This window comes from Mus musculus, chromosome 10 (genome assembly GCF_000001635.26).
Source record: "Mus musculus strain C57BL/6J chromosome 10, GRCm38.p6 C57BL/6J".
NCBI classification, from domain to species: Eukaryota; Metazoa; Chordata; class Mammalia; order Rodentia; family Muridae; genus Mus; species Mus musculus.
Genome location: NC_000076.6, coordinates 67395260 through 67406177, shown reverse-complemented (window position 1 = coordinate 67406177; position 10918 = coordinate 67395260). Strand labels below are relative to the sequence as shown.

The 10918-nt window shown below is 43.4% G+C and overlaps 2 long non-coding RNA genes across 2 annotated transcripts in view; both read right to left on the bottom strand.

Annotated features, from left to right (window-relative positions):
- Gm31962 overlaps positions 1-6500 on the bottom strand; it is a 19611-nt gene extending 13111 nt beyond the window's left edge. Inside the window, exons 1-2 of the long non-coding RNA XR_380517.2 lie at positions 6400-6500; positions 4603-4721 (exon numbers count right to left, since the gene is read on the bottom strand). This is a non-coding gene — a long non-coding RNA (predicted gene, 31962). The remainder of the gene's footprint in view (positions 1-4602; positions 4722-6399) is intronic.
- Positions 6501-8964: 2464 nt separating this feature from the next.
- Gm46230 overlaps positions 8965-10918 on the bottom strand; it is a 47235-nt gene continuing 45281 nt past the window's right edge. The window contains exons 3-4 of the long non-coding RNA XR_001779792.1: positions 10054-10160; positions 8965-9119 (exon numbers count right to left, since the gene is read on the bottom strand). This is a non-coding gene — a long non-coding RNA (predicted gene, 46230). The remainder of the gene's footprint in view (positions 9120-10053; positions 10161-10918) is intronic.

Genomic DNA, 10918 nt, shown 5'->3' with positions numbered 1-10918 from the left:
TGAGCGGGTCAGAATCCTGTGGTCTTGGTGGCAAATGGGAAAGAACGTGATAATGCTTTTGGTTGTCGACATGGTAATTTGAATTTTCAATGTGCTTCTGTCAGCCTGGTATTCTCCATTATAAAAGTGCCAGGCTGACAGTTTTCAAACAAAAATCTGGCTTCCAGCTCATAGACCTCTCTCTGCTCAGGAGCAGACTGCCTCCCCAACTCAAACTCCCTACAAGTCTTTCTGAACACTAGCAACTAAACTTCCTGCCTGGCCTTCAGCTGATGCTCCTAGAGAGAGGACTGAGGCTCCCGTGTAGCAAGAGGGTTCAGCCGCCTGTATCTCCAGATCTTCCACACCAAATCCGGGGCTTTCACACTCAAATCAATCTGGCAGCAGCAGTTGGCCTATGTGTGCTAAGAGAAGGCAGAACCAAGATGCCCAGCCTGCATTCAGGGCCAGCTGCTTACATTGTAGCCAAGAGGAGAAAAAGACAACTCAGGTGTTCGGTTTTAACAATGTCTGTGTTTTTCTAATGAGAAATACGCCCCACGCCTGCAAAGCTCCTGTACTTGAATACCTGGTCCCTTGCTGCTGGTGCTGTTTTGAAGGCTGGTGGGACTTTCAGGAAATGGAGCCTCACTGGAGGAAATGAGTTGTTAGGGGTGAGCCTTATGGGTAGAAGCCTGCCCCTGGCTCCTGCCCTTGTCCCCTGTTTCTTAACTAACTATTGGCCCCCAAAAGCTTGTTCCTGCTGCCATGCTTCTCCTGCCACGGTGACTGAATCCCATCAGCTCATGAGCCAAGTTAAACCCACCCTCCCTTGAGTTAGTATCTGTCTGATAATCTGTCACAGCAACAAAGATGTAATTAATAAAAGATAAAAGTCTGTGTCAGCCTAGACTAGCCCATCTCTGACCGAATCTAGCCCATGCCTGGCTGTAAGGCATGACACCTGCAAGCCAGATGTGCCTGTCGTAATGATGGGCTAGACCAGCCTGCCAGGATCCTCCCTCACTCCAGTTCTCTGGAATGGAGTAGCGTTTCTCTTGTACTTTCTTACAGAGCCTGAAGAGTCCCTCTCTCAGCATCAGATGGCATTTTGTGGAACCCAATAAAACACTAAAAATAACAAAGCTTAAATACCCAAAGCTTGTTTCTTCATGTAAAAGTGAGAAGCAAGCTGTCCAATACTGGTAAGTTGGTTTCTCACCATCGTGAGGAACTCTGTTGCTCCTTCCTTCCTGTTCAGAAGAGATAAGGCTATACCATGCTCCTGAAGATCTTCTCAGACAGTTTTTATTTATTTCAATATCTAGGACGAAAAGGCCATTTTATATGTAGTTTCCAAGAAAATGACCACCTATAGTCATAATATTGGCTGCCTCGTGCTGCCAATAAAATAGAGCCCATGGTAGTATATAGGTGAGGTTTAAGTTCAGTCCGTGTAGGCAGACGAGGGCTGATTTGGTAGACTGTGCTCATTATGGAACTCTCACTTCATAGGTGTTAGTGGCTGCTTCTACTCTGATCCAACTATCTTACAGTCTAACCAAGGCAGAAGAAAAGTGTTTCCTGAAGCTCCACCTGTGGCTCTGTCTGCAACCAAGTGTGACTCCTAGCTGCAAGGGAGGCGGAGAAATAAGTGACTATATGCTCAGCTAAACTTAAAAATAAAATAAATAAATAAATAAATAAACCAGTCTAAAAGAGGAAGAAATTCACTTTGGACAAAGATACCAACATCTGTCAACAGGTGTAAGAGATGGAGAGAGCAGAGGCTGGCTTACTTAGAGTAGTGCTTATTGTGACCTTCACCATGGCCAGCTACTGGGTGTGAAGGCTTGCCTTGGCTAAGAGGTGCTATCACTACCATGACTCCTGAGCTAGATCTCTTCAATTTGATGCGTTTTTGTTAGACTACATTTTGCAAGTCCCTCGGGATAGGAATGTGGCATCAGTCCAAAGCTTCTCAATTAGTCCCTTCCTAACTTTCCCTAACCTTGTCTGGGAAGTCCAGGATATTTTGTGTTCCAGGATTGGCCACTTTTAGCTAAGGCATGAAGGACTATAAATGAAACAAAACAAACAAAAATAAACAAACAAACACAACACAAAACAAAAAAAACATTCATTTTTGTTAAGGAAGTGATTTCAGTCTCTTCAGTATTACCACAGACCCAGACAGACAGACATTCATTTAAAAACAGGAGCATCAGGTTGAATGAAATTCGGGTTGACTGAGGTGAAGTTGTGGATTTTGCCCCCATTTAGCATTTCCTATGTGTCCTCTGCATGATAACTTAGGAAAGAAACAATTAAAACAAAACTTATTAGGAGTCTACTGTCTTGAAATAAAATAGTAGCAAGGAAATATTTTCAAAAAAAAAAGTACTGTGGGTAATTGTTACTTTGTAAAGTTCAGAGACACTTTATAGAAACATAGGGGCTCTAGACATGTCTCCCTGCCCATCCTGAGTGAGGTCAGCAGTTCTCAGCAAGTCAGGGCTGGGAAAGAGCATGTCTAATGCCGCCTATGGCTCATAGAAGGCAGTCACTAAATGTCTTCCAAATCCAAATTTATCAAAAGAAAAAGTGCAATGTAATGTTTGTCAAATGCAATGTCCATGAATCTTCTTTATAGACGTAAAAGACCTTGTTTAAATTTCCCACTTTAGGAAAATAAACTAAATATTTTCAAAGTTCTGTGGCTAGCATGGTATTTAGTACCTAGAACAAGGTCTGTTGTTTTCCTTTAAAATATAGAAAGCTTAGATTGGAAATTTTACCTATAAAGTCCATTTAGTTTTACAACTTAATTATATGTAGTAAAACTTTACTACCGCATTTAACAGGTATTAACCTAATTCTTTTTAAACAAAAGCAATATTTGACTGGAAATGAACCCTAAACCAAGAAGACAAAAAGGAACTCCCTTGAAATATTTCCTTAGTATTTACTTTTCAAGAAAGGCCAACCAGCTAACGCTCCGCTTCCTTAATGTCTTATTTGTGTTGTGGCAATATTTTCAGGGAAACAGATTTGTTACTATGGTAACATTTTAGCATCACCATGATACCCTTGTATCAGAAAGGTGAACCCAACTGTGAGCTTTACCATAGCAGATTTTAGACTACTGAATGTATACATTGGTCAAAATAAATTTTAAACTCAGGAAATAACTGGGAAACACAGGTATTTTAGGTCGATTCATCTCTTCTTATGCTCTCAAGTATTTGTCACTTTCTTGTATAATAAAATGAAACAAGAAAACAAATCTCTCCAAGGCTGGAAATATATCATCCCTTTTCATTTTAATATGCTTTGGGAGGGAAGTCTTTCAGAATCTACCCCTTATGGGATGTATTTCTGTATCAGATAAAATATCTTTAAAGTCTTCCATAAAAAAACATCCACAAAATAACATTATGTCCTTAAAATATGTTTCACATCGAATATTTACAACTCCTGGCTTCAGAAGGTGCTGGCATACATATGCATGAGCAATAATAAAGACTTCTTGGGTGATTATCTGAAATTCAATTTGACTCTACAACTATTTATTGACTAGTGTGTAATCAGATAACAAGTTTATAATGAATGAGATCCACACTTCACAAGATACCATGGGAGCCTCATCATTGGTCGGAGCCCACTCTAACACACACAGAGAGATGCTGAGCTTTAAGATGCAATGCCGTAAAACACAGCCCTCTGCCTCGAGATGTTTGCATTATTAATCCTTTAAACAACACCAGTGCATTACATATTTTCAACTCACAAAATACACTTGTGAATTGGAATACTGTCATTTCCTTTAACCCTCTCAGTAGCCTCCTGCGGGTGGCTGAGAACAGGTGAGAGACCATTTTCATTCCATTGACAAAGCACTGCCTGGCACCTGGGAAACCAGCTCAGAGTCAGGGAGCCACACGGACGGCAAAAGTAAGATTATAAGTGTATCTTTTATCAAAGAAGAAAAAAACAGAAAAGAAAAGAAAAAAAAAGAATCTTTTCAATTCTAATAAACTTCTCCAAAATATATTTAGGATGTCTAGGCCTGTGTATAGACTCCATAATATACCCATACAGATCAGTAGAACCAGAGGGCAATACATGGAGCCTTAATGACGCTATAGGCAGAGAACTCTAAGTGTGGACCCATCTGCTGCACTTGGGAAGGATGACTAAGATTCCAGAGAGCAGGAGAGGCCAGGAGTCCATTGCAGACCAAGTGCTGTTCTAACTATGTTCTTCCCTGGAGCATGGTAAGCTGGGGGTAGTTTATATTTTGTTTTCTTTTTTCAATGTTTACTCCATAATGCCCAGAACAGCCCCTGAATCTTGCGAGGTCATTAATCAATACCCCAGCCTCTTCCTATAACAGACCCTCAAAGAACGTTTGGCAAAATGGAGAAATGAATAACTGAATCAGGAGAAGTAAACAGACAAGCGTTCTTCTATAACATTTAAGGATTTGGCAGTCCTATCGAGTTTCTGAGTGAGTCTTCTAACTAATTGCCTCCATCGCTCCTGTATTCTTTGGCATCAGTGACTCTCCGCTGGAGACTTACCCCTCCCCCCCAGGAAACATCTGGAAATAGTTTTGGTTACCATGATGGGGGAATCCTACTGGTATCTGTGAGAAGACTTCTCAGACGATGCCAGGCATCCTTCAGTGCAGATGAAGGCATTACTGATAACTTTTTGGTCACTCCTCTAACAAGAGTTATCTGAAATTAAACCAGGGTGGGGTAGAGAAACTTTGTTTAATAAGTTTGTTGTTGTTGTTGTTTCGTTTTGTTTTGGCTTTGATGTGTTGAAACAGCATCTCACATAGTCCAGACCAGATTAGACTCACTCTGTAGTCCTGAATGATCTTAAAACTTCCTGATCCACCAGCCTGCCTCCATCTCCCGAATGCTGAGGTTACAGGTGTGCACCACCATGCCTGGTTATGCTCTGTAAGTTCCTGTAAATATTTCTGTTTCAGTGATAGGGATAAATATGTCAGAGGAGTAATTATTACCGATAGCAATAAATAGTAATTATCAACTTTGGCAAGTGCCATGAAAGACCAAGTGGAATGCCGGTGGGAAATTCCGAGTGCTTTATTCCTTCAAGGTAGGAAAGGACAATTCATCTTGTCCGGGAGACAACACTTCGGAATATCTCAGGCAAGTTCATTAGATATACTAGATACCCAAGATTAATGAGCCCCTTTCCAGGTTGAAAATAATTCAGTGCCTGGGGCAATTATTCTGCTGTTTACTTTCTAACACATGGCATCTCCTCTTCAACACTGTCAACTCAAAGAACTAATAAATAACACAACAGTACCCGACACTCAATAGACTCCTGTTCTCTTTGAAACATAAGGCCAAATTTAAACCATTTGGTCTACAAAGGAGAGCTGGTGTCCAATTTTGTCTCACAGGAAAGTCAGCCTTCCTCCTTACAATTCTGAGGCTGCAAATTACAGAACTTCTGCTCAAGCCCTGAAATAACCACGTGACACAGACTGGACCAATGAAACTCTCTCTTTCCGGGTAGGTTGGTGGAGCAGCCTCCTCCACTGAAGTACCCTCTGTGTGTTCCTGTTGCCCGAGGTATTTGCTCTCAATTAATCTGTCCTTACCTCCTGTGAGGAACTCCAGTGTTCTTTTAATGACTTATTTTCCCCTCTTGAGTTGGCCAAGCCTACCACGTACTCACAACCAAAGAATTACACCTGATACCGTTTGATGCTTTGCTTCAGGAGTGGACACTAACTCGCAGAAGGAAATAAAAAGAGCCAGAACTTCCTCCTCTTTCTCCTTACCCTTCTCCTCCCCTCCCCCTCCCCCTCTCCCCTCCCACCTTCCTACCTCTCCTCCTCTCCCCCTTTTCCTCCCCTCCCCCCTCTTCCTCCGACTTTCTTCTTTCCTTTCACACTGACAGGTGAATGTTCATTAGGAGTTATTAAGTGGAGAACTTCTGACTCAGCCTCTGAAGTAGACCTTCACATACCTCACTGTATTCAGGGGCTTGCTGACACATCTCCCAAACTGACTAGCACTGTCCTGTGTGTCTGCAGTATTCCAGAAAGGGAATTGTAAGAGTCCCATGGCTTGGTTGGTAAGGGACGTTGTATCTCCACCTGACTTAACTTTTGATGTCTGTATATGAGAGGAGTTAGCTGCCGTGTCATTGGGACACTCTGGGGACCTTATGGAGAGTTTACCAAGTGGAGAATTCAGTCCCTGGACAACAGTCTGAGCTTGCCATCTTGGAATGGGATCCGTGTCACACTATCAGGTGACTGACGGTGCGGGCTACAACTTCACGATGACACCGTCAGATGCTATGTGGTAGCTATCTAGCTCAGATACCTCCAAGTCCCCAACCCACACTGTGTGAGATGATACATACTTGTTTGGAGCCACTAGGATGTCTGGTAATCCGTCAGACGGCGAGAGATCGCTAATACAATAATCAATTCCATCCTGGATAAACACAAACCCCATGTTTACTTGAACTGTCAAAATGAACGAAGAGAGGAGGATTTTATTTGTTTTCTCTAAGAAACAATTTCTGTAAACAAAACTACTTCATATAATGACTCGATTTCACGGAAGACAAAGGCAAAAAAAAAAAAAAAAGCCAAAGCCAACACAGGTATATGGGACCCATCGAAACTCTTTTCATTTCCGGTTTTTAAACTGTGTGTACAGTTAAAGAATGTCATTACCTGTATACATCATGAAATATTCACCATAACCAGTTAATTCAATACAGCTGCCTCACAAAATTACCATTTTGTGTATGAGTCTGCAGACGGGGTTGGGGCAGGGAGTTCTGGGAGAAAGGAGTCAGAAGAGACTTAACATCTATCTTCTCCAGAATGAGGAGATAGATCAGTGAGTAGAACCCCTAGCTGTACCAGTCTGACTTTGGGTCCAACCCCAGAACTCACATAAAAAGCCAAATGTATTAGCAATACACCTGTAAGCCAAGTCCTACATAGAGACGGGGCACTTTCAGACCATCCAGTATATGCCACACAGTGCAAAAACAGGAGAGAGCCTGTTCCAACAAGGTGCAAGGCAAGAGCTGACTCCTGAAAACAGTCCTTTGTCCATCACATCCACACTGAGGGTGAATGTATGACCGCATGCACACAATAAATCAATCAATCTACCCTCTAAGCACATTCTAAGTGCATGGTGTTGCCAGGGACACTCTCCAGAGCTTCTCCTCATACAACTGAAACTGGCTACCTTTGACACCATCTGATCCTCCCTAGCCCCAAAAGATGCTCAGGTAGAATTATATGAGCAATGGAAGAACATTCAAGGCCAAAGAGTCCAGAGGTGTCAAGGGCTTCACAGCCTGGGGTTGCCTATGCTTCTCCTGGATGTGTGGCTCTGGTTCTTTCATTCTGTCTGCGGCAGGAAAAGCTCAGAGGCCTGGGACACCTATCAGGCAACTGCTCAACAGCTTGATAAATATTTTGTTTAAACTTATCTTAGTTTTTCCCCCTCCCTATTGTTATTTCCCCCTTATGCCCATTTCCCCATTGATTTTTGTTACATTTGTTACATTTCCTTATATAATTTTAAATCCTACCTTTAAATGATTAAATGAACACCTAGCATCTAGAAGATTCTAAGCTCCAGACCCACCATGATGCTGTCTATTCACTTTTATCTTATCCACAGTCTCTCTCTCTCTCTCTCTCTCTCTCTCTCTCTCTCTCTCTCTCTCTCTCATTTTTCCTGCTTCTTCCTGTAGGCATGGAATCTGAGACTTCAGCATAGGCTACCACTCAGATCTGTCCCATCTCTACACTGACAAATCCTTAATGCCTTTAGCTCTCGGTCTCATGAGTTAAGACACAAGGTATAATTATTGACTCATTAGAAAAGCAGCTGTTCCTATTAAATCTCACTTTAGAAATGAAGGTGGCAGTGAGTGTGTGACATGTCTGGCCCTTGAGAAGAGATGGGAAAGGGTCTAAAAAGCAGCAGAATAGACACTGGCCCACATTTCCACACGCTGCAAGACAGCAGGAACTACCTAGCATCTTTGCCCGTTGTGTGTGTGGGGGAGGGTCCAGAACCTGCACCTGTGTTCAGTGGGATTTAGAGCCAGGTGACTTAGGATCCCACCATTAGTCCACAAGATTCAAAGCAAATACCATGAGGTTCTGCATTCGGAGACTGGCGGTCTCTTCTGGCTTTATTCTGTTAATATTTAGAGAGTGCTTATTACCATAACAACTGTGTGCTCTTCATGGAGAACTGATCAAATTATTAGGGAAAAGTGAACAGAAGCAGGGCGGGGGCCAGGGTGGGGGCGGGGTTACTGCAGGAGCCAGGAGGAGGCTTTGGTCCACACTCCATAACGCTTTCCTTTCCATGCTGGACAAAATGAGATCTTGTCAGGCCTTTGTTTCAAGGCTTCCCTCCCAGAATCCTTAGCAATATTCACCTGGTTCTTCAGATCATTATTACATGCCCTGGTGGGCTCGCCTGTACACACACACACACACACACACACACACACACACCAAGAATGACTATCTTGATACCTAATTCTGCCTTGGTGTGCTCTTTGCACACACTGTGACTTGACTCCAAGCCAAACCTTGACTTCATCCTGTTTGCTTGAATTCTGGCTCTTCTATTCCCTAGTTAATGTCCTTAAAGCAGGTTATCTCACCCTCCTGCCTCTGCCCTCTTCTTCGACAGAGAGGGTCTATGTACCTACTTCATACAAGTGACACAAGAAGCCAATAGGTGGATACAGAGTAAGCACATTAAAGTGTTCCCGGAATGGTGTAGATGCTGGATAAATACCAGCCATTATTTCAACATAGCATGCTTTCCTGCTCTTCTTGGTTCTAGGAATAGAAAGAAAAAAAAAAAAAAGATTCCTCTGAAACGAGGTCCTTCTTAGATACCACATGGAGCAGACAGAAGGTGACGTGTCTGGCCAGACCTGCACTGCCTGTGCCTTATCAATGGAATCTCAGGTGGAGAGAGAGGTGTGTTCTTTCAGTAGATGGAACGTTCATGACGGCAAGGAGCATGCCTCTGTCCTTCGTCAGCCAGTGTAGAGTCAGATTCATTCTCACATCCCGGCGACACCTGGGGACAAGCAGGTCACACCAAGACTCCATACACACAAATCCCCAAAGAGTTGGCAAGTCTGTGGTTTTGGTTTCTCCAACAATTGCCAAGGTCGTGGAAGCGAGCTCTTGGCCTTCTCAGAAACTAAATCTGCTTGAGAAAATCCTTGTGAATAAAATGCTTTGCCCAAAGATATGTGCCTCCGGTTGTGCGTGCCCGTTCACATGTGTGTCTGTGAGTGAGACTAGGCTGGGTGGGTGAGAAGACCCAGCAAGCAATGTGTCTTTCCCTCCCCTTCATGGGAAGTACAAGCATAGTAAAACACATGTGTTATCCAAAAGACATTTTTACATTAATTTCTGTATTCATTTATTCTGTGTGTGAGCATGCGTGTGTGTGTGTGTGTGTGTGTGTGTGTGTGTGTGTGTGTGTGCACAGGCATGTGCATGAACACCCGCAACACAGTATGCCATTGGGATTCAATCAAGGTAAGGTTGTCAGGTTTACTAGTAAGTATCTTTACCCACTTTATCCAACTCTTTTCTTGTTGTTTCCGGAAATTTTAACATGTTCACAATGTAATCACTTTATGGAGCTATCTCCCCAGCCCAGGCTGGCCTCGAACTCACAGAGATCCGCCAGCATCTCGTTCCCCAGTGCCATTAAAGGCGTGCACCACCACCTCCCAGCCAGAAGTTAGCTTCTAATGGTGGAAGTTTGTTCAGTGGCCCCAGAAGATGGGGTCTTTGAGAGCCCTTCAAACCGTGCTAACAGAGGTGAACAGGCGTGGCCAGGAATCAGATGAGACTCCCTTCGGAAGTTTTTTCTGCCGAGTGGTGTGACCCTGCTGCTGATCAGTGCCACTGACTCAAGCTTGCACAACTCACAGAGACTACCTCGGAGTCGGAAGCGTCAACACCCAAACCCAAAAGCCAAGATTCCAGATAAGCACCTTGAAACTTGGAAGAGGTCGTGTCAGAATAATTAAAAGCATGCATTCTTCTTTATTCTGTGGGTAGGTAGTGAATTGCCTCATCTGGAACTGGTTACTGCAAGAACCTATAGAAAGCAAAAGTCAAATTGGGTTCAGGGAGGGCTGGATCCATGAAGAGCTGTATTTAGTTGGAACAAAGTTAGGATGGCTTTGCTTTGGTTTTTTGGTCCTAAGGTTTTTTTTTTTGTTTGTTTGTTTGTTTTGCTTTTTATTTTATTCTTTTGCAAGTCACTATTTATTAGTGGGTTGGAGCAAGAGGGACAAGCCCTCTCCCCATCTAGAAGACCACCTATTCCATTAGGAAATAAAGTGGACCAATCGCTGTACCCCAAAGAACTGGCCTTGCTATGCTCAGGCTTCTCTTGAACTCACCAACCTCCTACCTCAACTTTCCACCCACCCAGTGTGAGTGCCGAGATATGAGAGATTTGCCACTACACCCAACTGGATTCTACAGGACTCTGCCAAGGATCTGCTGCTGGAATCTGATCCCTCCTTGGTTCAGAAGGTCCTGGGCTCTCCCTTGCTAACACTGAAGGAGGGGCTAAGATAGAAACCCCATGTCCTTATCCTTTTTCTTAGCACAGTTCTCAGTCTCAAAATAATCAAGTCCACCTTTCTTTCTCACCCAGACACAGTAGCAGAATGACTGGAGAGTTGTAGAAAGCCAAGCATGGCCGTATAGGAGACCCCAGCACTGGGAGATGGAGATGGGAGGGATTGGAGTTCAATGTCATCCTCCGCTCTCAAGTGGAGAAAGGAGGAATGGATGGGGAGAGAGAAAGCAAGGCAGAGAAGGAGGGAAGAAAGGAAGGGAGGGAGG